This window comes from Benincasa hispida, chromosome 3 (genome assembly GCF_027475165.1).
Source record: "Benincasa hispida cultivar pf3 chromosome 3, pf3_genome.v1.1, whole genome shotgun sequence".
Taxonomy (NCBI): Eukaryota; Viridiplantae; Streptophyta; class Magnoliopsida; order Cucurbitales; family Cucurbitaceae; genus Benincasa; species Benincasa hispida.
Genome location: NC_143480.1, coordinates 61,165,226 through 61,179,252, shown reverse-complemented (window position 1 = coordinate 61,179,252; position 14,027 = coordinate 61,165,226). Strand labels below are relative to the sequence as shown.

At 39.2% G+C, this 14,027-nt stretch overlaps 1 pseudogene; it reads left to right on the top strand.

Moving 5' to 3' along the window:
- Positions 1 to 2,505: 2,505 nt before the first annotated feature.
- LOC150037431 (uncharacterized) lies at positions 2,506 to 3,714 on the top strand (annotated as a pseudogene).
- Positions 3,715 to 14,027: the final 10,313 nt, after the last annotated feature.

Genomic DNA, 14,027 nt, shown 5'->3' with positions numbered 1-14,027 from the left:
ATCCAAATGAAAATAAAGTGTTTGTATCGACAAACACTACCTTTTTGGAAGAAACCCACATGAGAACTACAAACCACGAAGTAAAATAATTTTAAGTGAAATTTCTAATGATACTACTAAGATTTCAACAAGGATTGTTGAAGAGGATAGTAAATCAATAAGACTTGTTGATGTCAGTTCATCTAGTTAAGCACATCCATCTCAAGACTTGAGATTACTTCGACGTAGTGGAAGGGTTATGAACCCACCTATTCGCTACATGGGTTTAATAGAAGCCCAAGACATCATATCTAATGATGAGGTTGAGGATCATTGTCTTACAAGCAAGCAATGGAATATATTGATAAGGATGAATGAATTAAAGCCATGGATCAATAAATGGAGTCTATGTACTTCAATTTTATCTAGAAGCTTGTAGATCAACCTAATGGAGTAAAAAATATAGTTTACAAGGGGATCTACAAGAGAAAAGGGGTGTGGAGGAAAGGTACAGATCTTTAAAGCTAGACTAGTGGCAACGAGTTATACCCAGTGTAAACCCAAGACTTTCCTTGGATTATTTGCTCTCGTCACATATTGTAGGATGTTGGATTTAAGTTATTGTTGTTCCATTATTGAAGAGAAATGGCAAAGCTTTTGGTTGAGGTTGTCTTCGATAGTTTTGAAATTTATTAATAAAGAAAAGAAAAGAAAGGAAATAAAGAAAAAACAATGAAAGGAAATGGGAACCCATTCGGTGCTTAATGGTATAAAGTGAGAACCCACCACCGCCTAACTCATTTCAGCCCATTTCTCCATCATTTTCAATCAGATTTTCAGAGTATTTCGAGAGAGAGAGTGAAGGAAGAGGAAGAAGAAGCTTGCTGCAGGTTGGAGGTTGAAGAAGGGAGGAAAAAGTTCATGCAAGTGCAACCATGGAAGAATCTGGGTTCAACCTGCCTATCTCTGGTTTTTAAGTCGGTTTGAGCTACACAAGAAGAACTAAGAGGTGAGGCCTGACTTCCTTGAAATTTAATTCATTTTCTAAAAAATTTCATGAAGGAAGCTTGAGCTAAATCTGACGTTAAGTTAATGGTTTTTGAAAAGGAAAACAGAGCACAGAATTTTCGTGCAAATCAGAAGGATCTCTGGTTTTCTCTGGTTTTTTGAACATTCTAGGGTGTACAGGTTGAATTAGAAGCTCAATTGGGTATGGTTGGAAAGCTTATCCAATTTTCTATAACTTACATGAATAATTTGGGAGCCAAAAATGACTAGAAGTAGGTTTAACTTCAGAAGATGTAGTGGGTAGCAGAGAAGCACAAATCTGTATTTTTCTGTGTTCGGGGAATTTCTGGACAAATCCGTTGGGAATCTCGTTTTTATTCCTTCAGGTAAGTTGTAGAGAGTTCTGAAATGAAGAGTTTGAGGTATAGTACATTAATTTTGGTCAAGTATTGAGGAATTTATGAGTGTTGGAAATTAGGGTATTGAATCTAGAAAATCTGGAAAAAAAAAGTGTGAAGTATGATTTTATTTCTAGAATTTAGAATTCATGAGCATGGAATGACAAGAAGATTTATAGTTCTAATGCTCGATTTTGGTTTGTTTGATAGGCCAAGAGGAAATAGGCCAAGTCTACAGATCAGGGAAGTATCCAAGACTGTGAGTGACAAAACGAATTTCGAAAATGATTTCTAAACTGTAATTTATGCTTAAATGGTTTACATGCTTGAATATGAAATTATCATGTGTTTTGATTTGCAGATTTACAGTTTTAAATTTAGTCACTCACTAGGCTTCTTAGCTCACTCTTTCAAAATGTTTTCCCACTTTTCAGGTAGGGATCGAGCTCCCGGTGCCTGATAACTACCAAAGTATGTTTTCTGCTAAAAGCTTCCAGATCAAGCTCCATACGTGGGTGGAGTTGTACATTGTGTCTGTTTGTATTGTAAATTTCTTTGTAAGAATTGGATAGTTTATGGTTGTGTAAGCACTAGATGTCGTGGTTGTGTAAACCCCAGTTGGATATATTTTTGGTTGTGATATCTCTATCAGGTTATTTTCCAAACCGAGTTATGTCAGGACTGCACTTCATGTGTGTCTAAAGATTTTCAGGGGTTCCGCTGTGTTGTGTTACATGTAAAGTATTTTATATCTAAGGTTAGTATGTTTATCAGGTTCAATGATTCAGCAGAGTCAACAGGTATCGTTAGAGGAGGACGATGTCTGTTGGCTTCATGCCTTCTCCCTGACTAAGCTAGTAGGTAGTTTGGGAGGGGGTGTGACAACTTGGTATCAGAGCGGTTAGCTCCATGGGAAATGAGACAGAGTAATTAGTGCTTAGAAGAATCTAGGAAGTAAATAGTTAGACGTTGAGTCAGTTCAGATAGAACTAGCATAGTATGGTCCAAGTATGAATAAGAGTAAGTCCAGTCAGGACTAGAATGTGGGTAGAAGATTAGTATCATGCATCTGAGTTAAGTATCTATAGCATGTCTAGTGTGTTGATATGTTATAGAAGTTATGCCACCACGTACCAGAAAACGATGCAGGCAGAATTAGGACGGGACACAGGATCCTACCCAAGGTCAATCTGAAAGGGGAACCAGTACCCCGAGAGTTCAGACTGGAGCAGGAAACGAGCAGTTTTTTAGATCTGCACAGGAGGTAGGTAGGCCAGAGACAGCAGGGCCTAGTGATCCGGAAAAGATGTATGGAATAGAACGGCTAAAGAAATTAGGAGCCTCAGTGTTTGAGGGTTCTACAGATCCAGCTAACGCTGAAGTTTGGTTAAATATACTTGAGAAATGCTTCGATGTGATGAGCTGTCCTGAGGAGCGAAAAGTCAGATTGGCCACACTCCTGCTACAGAAGAAGGCAGAGGGATGGTGGAAATCCATATTAGCCAGGCGCAATGATGCATGTACGTTAGACTGGCAGACTTTCAGAGGCATATTCGAAGACAAGTATTATCCCAACACATACTGTGAGGCAAAGAGAGATGAGTTCCTGGGGCTGAAGCAAGGGTCACTTTCAATGGCCGAGTACGAGAGAAAGTATACCGAGCTTTCACGATATGCTGATGTGATTGTGGCATCTGAGAATGACAGGTGTCGAAGGTTTGGAAGAGGGTTGTGTTTTGAGATACGTACGCCGGTTACAGCTATTGCTAAATGGACGGTTTTTTCCCAATTAGTAAAGATTACCCTACGTATGGAGCATATTATAATAGAGGAGAAGTCAGCAGTGGAGCCTAGTTCTAGGGCTTCAACAGCTAGTGGTTTCCGAGGTTGTGAGCAAGGGAGGTTCACACCTGGAGTGAATGTTTCAGTCCGTCAAGACTTTAAGCGTCGATCTGGTGGCCAATCATCGAGGCAGATGAGTTCAGGTAGTGCCTATCAGAGGCAGAGCCAGAGAGCACCAAATCAGTCTACTAATTCAGTAGCAAGACCGCAGATGAGTCAGGAGTCCATTGTTAGTGAAACCAGGTGAAACCCATGTGCAAGTAGTGGTAGGAATCATCGGGGTCAGTGTCTTGTTGGTGCCGGTGTATGTTACCAGTGTGGACAGCCAGGGCATTTCAAGAGAGACTGTCCACAGCTGAGAGCAGTAATTCAGAGGGACCAGGGCGTTGAGTCCCACACGGTTAAGCAGCCGAGAGTCTTAGCAGCTGCAGGAGAGGGCACCAATGGTTCAAAGTAGAAGGGAGTTGTGGGGAGACCTAGACAGTAAGGAAAAGTCTATGCTATGACTCAACAGGAAGCGGAGGATGCATCAGACGTGATTACTGGTATGGTTTTTATTTGTAATGTACCTGCACGTGTTTTATTAGATCCAGGTGTTATGCATTCCTTTATTTCTAGTATGTTTCTAACTAAGTTGAATAGGATGCTAGAGCCTTTATCTAAGGGGTTAGTTATATACACTCCAGTTGGTGACGTTTTACTAGTCAATGAAGTATTGCGTGATTGTGAGGTTTTAGTAGAAGGTCTCAGTATGCTAATGGATCTTCTTCCACTAGAGTTGCAGGCGTTGGATGTAATTTTGGGAATTGATTTCTTATTCATTCACTATGCTTCTATGGATTGCCATAGGAAGGAAGTGACTTTTAGGAAACTAGGTTTAGCTGAAGTGGTTTTCAGGGGTGAGAGGAAAATTATTCCTACGAGTTTGATTTCAGCTCTGAAAGCTAAGAAGTTGTTGATAAAGGGTTGCACAACGTTTCTTGCATACGTAGTAGAGGTGTAGGAAGAAAAGCTGAACCAGGAGATGTTCCTGTAGTCAACGAATTTCTTGATTTTTTTCCAACTGATCTATCAGGTTTGCCACCTGATAGAGAGGTGGAGTTCACTATTGAATTGTACCAGGAACAACACGTATTTCACAGGCGTCGTATAGAATGGCTCCAGTGAGCTTAAGAAGCTAAAGGTGCAGTTACAAGAATTAGTTGACTAGGGTTACATCAGGCCTAGTGTATTGCCTTGGGGAGCTCCAGTGTTATTCGTGAAGAAGAAAGATGGTACCCTCAGATTATGCATTGATTACAGGTAGTTAAACAAGGTCACGATACGTAACAAGTATCCTCTACCACGCATTGATGACTTATTTGACCAGTTAAAGGGAGCAGCGGTGTTCTCTATGATTGATTTGAGGTCAGGATACCACCAGTTAAAGGTTAGGGAATCAGATATTCCTAAGACAGCATTCAGGACGAGGTATGGGCACTATGAGTTTTTAGTGATGCCACTCAGTTTAACGAATGCGCCAGCAGTTTTCATGGACCTCATGAATAAGATCTTCCATCAGTACTTAGATCAGTTTGTGATAGTGTTCATCGATGACATACTAGTTTACTCAATTGATAGGAAAGCCCATAAGGAACATTTGAGGATTATTCTACAGACACTACGTGATAAATAGTTGTACGCTAAGTTCAGCAAATGTGAGTTCTGGTTGAAACAGGTAGTGTTCTTAAGGCATGTAGTTTCAGCGGACGGAGTTAGTGTTGATCCGCAGAAAGTGGAAGCTGTTGTCAACTGGGAGAGACCAGCTAGTGCAACAGAGGTATGTAGTTTCCTAGGCCTGGCCGGATACTACAGACGTTTTGTTGAGGATTTCTCACGATTAGCATTACCCTTGACAGCTTTGACAAGAAAGAATGCTAAGTTTGAGTTGTTGGATAAATGCGAACAGAGTTTCCAAGAGCTGAAGAAGAGATTAGTGACAGCACCTATTTTGACACTTCCTATAATAGGGAAGGAGTATGTGATCTATTGTGACGCTTCGAGGCAAGGATTAGGTTGTGTGCTTATGCAGGAAGGAAAGGTAATAGCTTATGCTTCAAGGCAGTTGAAGAAGCATGAGTGTAATTACCCTACCCATGATCTTGAGCTAGCAGCAGTTGTTTTAGCACTGAAGATCTGAAGACATTATTTATTCGGTGAGAAGTGCCACATTTTCACAGATCATAAGAGCCTGAAGTATATCTTTGATCAGAAAGAGCTGAATTTGAGACAGAGGTGATGGCTAGAACTGATTGAAGACTATAACTGTACCATTGAATACCATCTGGGTAAGGCTAACATAGTGGCAGATGCATTAAGTAGGAAGTCGAGACTTCCGAAGAGTGCCTTGTGTGGTATTCGAGCAACCTTGCTAAGTGAGTTAAGAGGTTTCAGGGCGGTTGTGACTGCAGAGAGTTCAGGGAGTCTTTTAGCTCAATTTCAGGTTAGGTCTTCTCTAGTAGCAAAGATTGTGAGAAGACAGCCAGAGGATAGTAACTTACAGAAGATGCTTGCAAAGTCCAAGCAAGGCCCAAAGGCATAATTTGAGTTGAGAATAGATGGAGCCATAGTTAAGCAGAGCAAACTATGCGTTACAAGTATTAGTGAGCTTAAGAGTGCTATACTAGAGGAAGCTCACAGTTCAGCTTATACTATGCATCCAGGAAGCACCAAGATGTACGGAACTTTGAACAAAACTTATTGGTGGCCTGGTATGAAGCGAGAGATAGCCAAATATGTTGATAAATGTTTGATCTGCCAACAGGTTAAACCAGTGAGACAGGGCTAGGAGGACTCCTTCCACTGCCAGTGCCGGAGTGGAAGTGGGAGCATATTACCATGGATTTTCTATTTGGATTACCTCGTACTACTGGTGGACATGATGGTATATGGGTAATAGTAGACAGACTCACTAAGACAGCACGATTTATACAAATTAAAGCGACCTCTACACTAGATCAACTAGCTAAGCTATACGTCGACAGGATTGTGAGTCAGCATGGAGTGCCAGTGTCCATAGTTTCAGATAGGGATCCGAGGTTTACGTCTAAGTTTTGGCCTAGTGTGCAGAAAGCAATGGGAACAAAGTTGAAGTTCAGTACAGCGTTTCATTCCCAGACAGATGGTCAGTTAGAAAGGACCATCTAGACCTTAGAAGACATGTTGAGAGCATGTGTCCTTCAGTTTAAGGGAAGTTGGGATACCCACTTATCATTTATGGAGTTTGCTTATAATAACAGCTATCAGTCTAGTATCGACATGGCACCATTCGAGGCTTTGTATGGAAGACCATGCAGAACTTCTATATACTAGAACGAAGTGGGAGAGCGAAAGCTAGTTGGTCTTGAGTTAGTACAAGTTACGTCAGACAATATTAAGTCGATTAGAGAGAACCTGAAGATAGCTCAAGATCGACAGAAGAGCTATGCAGATAAGCGACGAAGAGACTTAGAATTCCAGGTTGGAGATCAAGTTTTCTTAAAGTTATCTCCGTGGAGAGGTTTTCTTCGCTTTGGGATGAAAGGTAAGCTGAGTCTAGATATATTGGTCCTTATTGGATAACAGAACGAGTTGAACTAGCAGCCTATAGACTTGAGTTGCCAGCAGACTTGCTCGAATACATGATGTTTTCCATGTGTCCATGTTGAGGAAATATATTTCAGATCCGTCACATTTTTTGCAAGCATAACCGGTTGAGCTGAAAGAAGACTTGAGTTATCAAAAGGAAGCGGTTCAGAACCTCGACATAAAGGAGCATGTTTTGAAAAACAAAATGATCTCACTCGTGAAGGTCCTTTGGAGACATCACAGAGTGGAGGAGGCAACCTGGGAGTCAGAAGACCAGATGAGGAGGAGTTACCTGACACTCTTCACCTAAGGACTTCTAAATTTCGAGGACGAAATTTCATAAGGGGGAGGTTAGTTGTAAACCCGAGACTTTCCTTGGATTATTTGCTCTTGTCACATGTTGTAGGATGTTGGATTTAAGTTATTGTTGTTCCATTGTTTAAGAGAAATGGAAAAGCTTTTGGTTGAGGTTGTCTTTGATAATTTTGGAATTTATTGATAAAGAAAAGAAAAGAAAGGAAATAAAAAAAAAATGAAAGGAAATGGGAACCCATTCGGTGCTTAATGGTATAAAGTGAGAACCCACAACCGCCTAACTCATTTCAGCCCATTTCTCCATCATTTTCAATCAGATTTTCAGAGCATTTCGAGAGAGAGAGCAAAGGAAGAGGAAGAAGAAGCTTGCTGCAGGTTGGAGGTTGAAGAAGGGAGGAAAAAGTTCATGCAAGTGCAACCATGGAAGAATCTGGGTTCAACCTGCCTATCTCTGGTTTTTAAGTCGGTTTGAGCTATAAAAGAAGAACTAAGAGGTGAGGTCTGAGTTCCTTGAAATTTAATTCATTTTCTAACAAATTTCATGAAGGAAGCTTGAGCTAAATCTGACGTTAAGTTAATGGTTTTTGAAAAGGAATACAGAGCATAGAATTTTTGTGCAAATCAAAAGGATCTCTGGTTTTCTCTGGTTTTTCGAACATTCTGGGGTGTACAGGTTGAATTAGAAGCTCAATTTGGAAAGCTTATTCAATTTCCTATAATTACATGAATAATTTATGAGCCAAAAATGATTAGAAGTAGGTTTAATTTCAGGAGAAAAGTAGAGGGTAGCAGAGAAGCACAAATCTGTATTTTCTATGTTCGGGGGATTTCTGGACAATCCGTTGGGAATCTCGTTTTTATTCCTTCAGGTAAGTTGTAGAGGGTTCCGAAATGAAGAGTTTGGGTATAGTACATTAATTTTGGTCAAGTATTGAGGAATTTATGAGTGTTGGAAATTAGGGTATTGAATCTAGAAAATCTGGAAAAAAAAAGTGTGAAGTATGATTTTATTTCTAGAATTTAGAATTCATGAGCATGGAATGACAAGAAGATTTATAGTTCTGATGCTCGATTTTGGTTTGTTTGATAGGCCAAGAGGAAATAGACCGAGTCTACAGACTAGGGAACTAGCCAAGACTATGAGTGACAAAACGAATTTCAAAAATGATTTCTAAACTGTAATTTATGCTTAAATGGTTTACATTCTTGAATATGAACTTATGATTGATACATGATTTCTGTGAATGGTTTCAAGCATAAGTTTTGAGCTTAGATTTTCTAATGATTTTTATATATGAGCACGTGATTATTGAATTCCTGAAAAGTAGTTGAAACGATATCATTTAAAGTAAAGTATGTATTAGCGAATACTGTTAAAAGATTTTCAATTTTTCACGAGCAAGCTGAGTAAGCTTGAGTTTTACGAAAGATAAAGATAAGCAGGCATGTTTTATATTTTTCATGTGGTTTTCTGAGACTTTTATTGACTACATGACTGAGATATTGAGCCCGAGGCTATATGGTATCGTGTGCAAACAGGTCATATTCCGTTGTTGACGTTGAGTGTACTCCGTGACAACAATGCTGTCGTGAGTGCTAGGCGGGCCCCACTTCGACAAAGATGATGGGAGTGTTGGGCGGCCCCCATACATCGTAGAGCTAGTAAACGTTGGTTGTACTGGACGTGCCCTACACAACGTTGATTTTTTATGTTAGTTAAAATGTTTTATATACTTGATATGCCTTGCTAGATTTTAATGACGTACTTGTGGAATATTTGAGAAAGCTTTTAGCGTTACACGTTTATGTTTAACAATTTGATTGAACAGATTCATACGTTTAAAGGTTTATCATGTGTTCTGATTTGCGGATTTACAGTTTTAAATTTAGTCACTCACTGGGCTTCGTAGCTCACTCTTTCAAAATGTTTTCCCACTTTGGCTGAAACAATCTCCTGGGTCCCTACCTTAAAGATTGTTTCACCTTTTGTCAACTGTCTCCAGGAACTTGTTTTCTGTGAGATAGTACCTACATGATTAGCGGCACTTGAATCAATTATCCAGATTTTATCGTTTTTCCACTAAACATGCTTCGATAATAAGTAAATCATATTTATCTTATTGTTCGAATTCAGCATTCTCATCTACATAATTCATAATTCCATATGATTTAGGAGATAGAGGACAATCCTCTATTAAAACTCTTTTCGTATAATCAACTGCTAGTAATTTGTTTGTTGATTTGATTTTCCTGTTATGTACATCATAAGTAAGTATTCTAGAATTCGACATGCTGATAAAATTCAAACAAATTCTAATTAGCAAATTGTAACTAAATCCAAAATCAAGTTCTAGTAAAAAGTAATAATGTACCCATAACCATTATTCATTTGCAATGATACTTTAGTGAGTCAGAATATGTGCTACTGTGGGCAATCATATACTCCTTCACTGAAGCAAATAATTTTGACCAAACACTATCTCTGGAATAACTCTTATTCCTATAGTCGTTTAGTTATCATTTTCGGTCAAGATCTTTACTAACAACTTAGTAATTCTTGTAAGTGTGACCCGCCATTTTTAGATCTTATAGGATGGTATGAACTTGCCTCCGAAATTGAAGACAATATCCAAGACAGAATTATAAAACCTTATTCATTTTACTGAAGCTTGGGTTGTTTCGAATCCTATGTTACAATCCTCCATGGGGACAGTCGTCGCTAAACGACTAGCAAAAGGGCCGCTTAAAGCTAACCAGCACGCGCAACATAGGAATCTCACGGTTTAGACTAATGGATGAGACCGTAGGATATATTGACACATATCCTTCTATTCGTTGCTATTGTGAGATGCTCTAGGAGTGTATTGTATAAAATAAATTGGAGAAATAAGTTCTAATTATAAGTGATGCATTTATGCTTTGATGTGTTTAAGAAACTGTAATGCGTTGGGGCATTGGTTATATGCATAGAACGCACACAACTTCTAATAATGACGTTCAAGTTTCCTAAACTAGACCCAAGTATAAATCTAATTTAGGTTCCTGGTAAGTCCAGAGTCAATCTCAGGGATTCAGTTAACCAAACGCAGACCTTGCGTTGTATCTATTATAGAGGTTTTCCTAAATGAATATGAGAGATGTATTATTTACACTAACTTGTTGTGCCTGTGCAAGAAGATACAAAAGAGTTGAGTGGTGAATGATGGGTCATGCAAAAATGGAATTTGAGGTAGTAGGACACGTCGGTCTAAAATGAATGTACACAACTAAGATGTGATGTGGATGAGATGGGATGATTTGCTTATTTGTTTGTTTATGCGTTAGACCTTATTCAACACTTCTCAATGCGAATAACATACAAAGCCTATCTCTAGGGTGCATGCATCTAACACATAATGCAGGAAACACCAGTAAGTCTATCTCTAGCTATACTAGGCGTTCTACTTGATGCGGCTTAGTTATTCTTTCGTATAATCTAAGTTAAGGATGCTTTTACCAAGTTGTCAAGTTGGTTTGAGCGTTAGAATGAAGTTGCGCATAAAGTATTAATGCATTCAACATAAACAAGAAATAAACAATAGTAAGTATGAGGGACCAAATATATGAATTTTATAAAGAAACAATGAGTCTTTACAAAAGCAATATTCAATCGAATGGAATGAAAGCAATAAATAAGAAGGAAACTGAGTCAAGCCAAAGAATACAATCTCTTGTAGTTCTTTGGCTCAATCTCATTGTGTACAATCACTTGTATAGGAAGTGGACAAAGTGTCTTTCTCAAGAGTGGCGTCCTCCGCTCCCTGACCGGCGGTGGTGGTGGTTCTCAACCTTTTTGATCGTCTCAACACCACGACACAGCTTCTACAGAATTAAGACTATAACTACAATTTACAGAGAGTAAGGATCTTGATGATTTTCGAACTACCTAACTCTGGAGGGACTTCATTTTTTTATAGGCGTTGTCACGTCCACTTGGTGAATGGGCAGCATTAAAGTGCATGCCCTGATTAGCCGTCTAACTCTCGGAAGCCTTTTTAGACGCCGCCTGTTGCTTGAAAGCTTTTCAGACGTCGCCTGCTGCAGTTGCCCATACTTGCAAGTGGTGATATGACACAATCAGCCTAGAGCAATGAATCTTCTCTGCGTTGAACTTCCTCCGACGCATGGCCCATGCGTTAAAGATTTTCCTGCGGCACTTGTCTAATGCGTTAATGTTAATCCTTGCTTTGAAATCCTGCAATATAGTGCGTTAGTGCTACGATGTTTAGTAATAAAACTTCTTTTGCATGAGTTTGCTAATGTTTGAATAAATCTATGTGTTTCTACTAAAAATGAGGAGAGTTTATCACTAAAAACCTTAGTTGTTCCAACTTAAGAGCAAAAATAACTTGTATTTTTACAAGTTATCACCACCCCCAAATTTGAACAATGCTTGTTCTCAAGCATTCCAAAATAATTCTTTGTTATCTTTTTTGTCTTAAGTGTGCAGAGTTCGCCTCTCATCATATTCAGTCATAAGCTTGAGAGGACTAATGTTTAATTTCAGGTGCAGTAGGCCTTTTATCATAACTCCTTTCATTTCTCAAAACATTCCCATTTTTTTTTCTAAACCAGCAATGCGTTAGATGTTCTTTGTAAAATAAATGTTGGATAAAAAGAAAAAGATTATGAACTTACTTACCCATACATTGTTCCAGGTATCCCACTTTCGTTTTGACTTGCCCCCATGGGTGTCATGCGAGCATCCAATTACGGGTGAGAGCCCTTCACAACTAAACTCATATCTAATATCCGTGCGTTTCAAGATATAATCTTTTTCAGACTAGATAGAGGAGTTATATGGGATGCGTTGGTCTAAAAGACTTAAACTTCGTTTTGGCTTGCACCCACGGGTGTCATGTGAGCATCCAACTACGACTAAGTACCTGTTCCAACTAAACTCATGTCATTTAAGGTTTTTCTTTTTTTTTTTTTGAAGTAATGACAGAGGAGTTGCGTTTAACATTCTTCTTATTTTGTTCCTTTTTCTTTATGATGTATTCGTTTTATGCATCTTAACTCGGATTTCCTTCATCCCCAAATTTGGAGATGAGCTATATTCATCCCAAATTTGGAGATGAGCTAAATCCTCATTGCTAAAAGAGAAACAAAATTTCAAAAGGCTTTGAAAATCTGAAAGGAGTTTAAGACTTAAAGATTGCACGCATTAGAAGGTAAACTTAATCTTTTTAGAGAAGTTTAAGCCTTGTTGATTTTCCTAACGCCTACTCTATGCTTATAGATTTCATATAGTTGATATCATTGAGGTTAGACCAAGCACAAGACTTAGAAAATATCCAAAGAACAAAAATCAAGCATGCCAAGGTCAAACGCAAGGAGTAAAATGATAAGAAATTTCTCATTCATTTTCATAATTTCACATGAATTAAACAAACAAGTCAAGTAGATGCAAAAGAACAATTAAATCAAAATACACAAAAAAAAAAAAAATAATAACCCAACACCTCAAAACTCTATTGTGCTGGCGCGTCGTCTCTGCGTTCTTCCACAGGGCTTTCATCCATGAAGCGTAACAGGTTTCTAAGATGAGCACGTAGTGGAGGCAGAGCAAACATTTCAACCAAGATCTGATTGAGTATTGCATTATATAAACAAATTGGTCTTGCATCCGTCTTGTTTGTTGCCTTAAATAATCCCTTAGTACCCAATTCTACTGCTGGAGACCTTCGATAGACGCAGTCAATGGTCTGAGTTGATCACGGATAAACGTTTTCAACTCTTCCAAGTCTACGCTGCGTTAAGGTGTTGGTTCATTTCTTCCAACTGGATCTTCAAAATTTGCTGCGTTGCTTAACCCTAGCCCAGCTGGCTCAAAAATTATTGGAGGAGGCACAAAGTTGGGAATTGGACTTGGTTGGGGCGAAAGAAGAGAATAAGGGATGTTCTGATCCATAAGAGTTGGTTCTTGGTGCGTTTGATCAGGGCTTCCTTCTGGCGGGGCCAATGGTGAGTCATGGGAAGTAAAATCAAGGGCTAGTTGTGCTTCTTCAGTCGGGAATTCAGGCTTAACTTCATGTTCTTCATGCTCTGAAGCTTCATTGCTATGTTCAACAATCAGGATGCGTCTTCTTTTGGGGGCGCGTTTTGATGATCGAGGCTTGGGTGCCACTTCCTTGGCAGGTAAGGCAGGTTGATGTGGTGAACCACGAAGTAGACGCCTTACTAACTTTATGTCAATCAAGCCATCGACATCTTCATGATCATCCCTCAGAGGGATGCCCTCACGTTCGTACAATGCACAGATCAGCCATAGAAATTAGAGTGCCCTTGTGGCTTAGTCTTGATGGATTTGATCTGATCCCTTATAATTTTTCCAATGTCCAGAGGGATGCACTCCATGATGCTCCATTTGATCAAGTTAAATTCCTGGAAGCCAACATTTTGCCCCATTTTTCGATGTTTGCCATTTGCTTCCAGGTTTGGCTACTGTCCTTAACGCATCTTCTAATTGACTTGACATAAGCTACTCCAAGATGTGATTTCCTTCCGCATCTGGGTTACTGCAATGTTGAACACTTTGTTTATTCTGTCAGTTGAGAAGCGCACTAACACCCCATCAACAAAACCTGTGTTTTTCTCCATATCGAACTCACTATTGTAGAACATGTGAATGAGGTTGGGCCAGATACGGGTGTCCCCAATGCAAAATTGATTCCATCCCAATGCATTTATTGTCTCAGTTAGGTAAATCAAAAGTGGGTGGCGTTTGGGGAAGAAGCCCTTCTCTATGAGTATGTCATTAAACTGACGCTTTCTTCCCGAAGTCTTCTTAGGTAACGCGTTGGTTACCTTGTGTTTTCCCGCTGCATACTTTTTTGC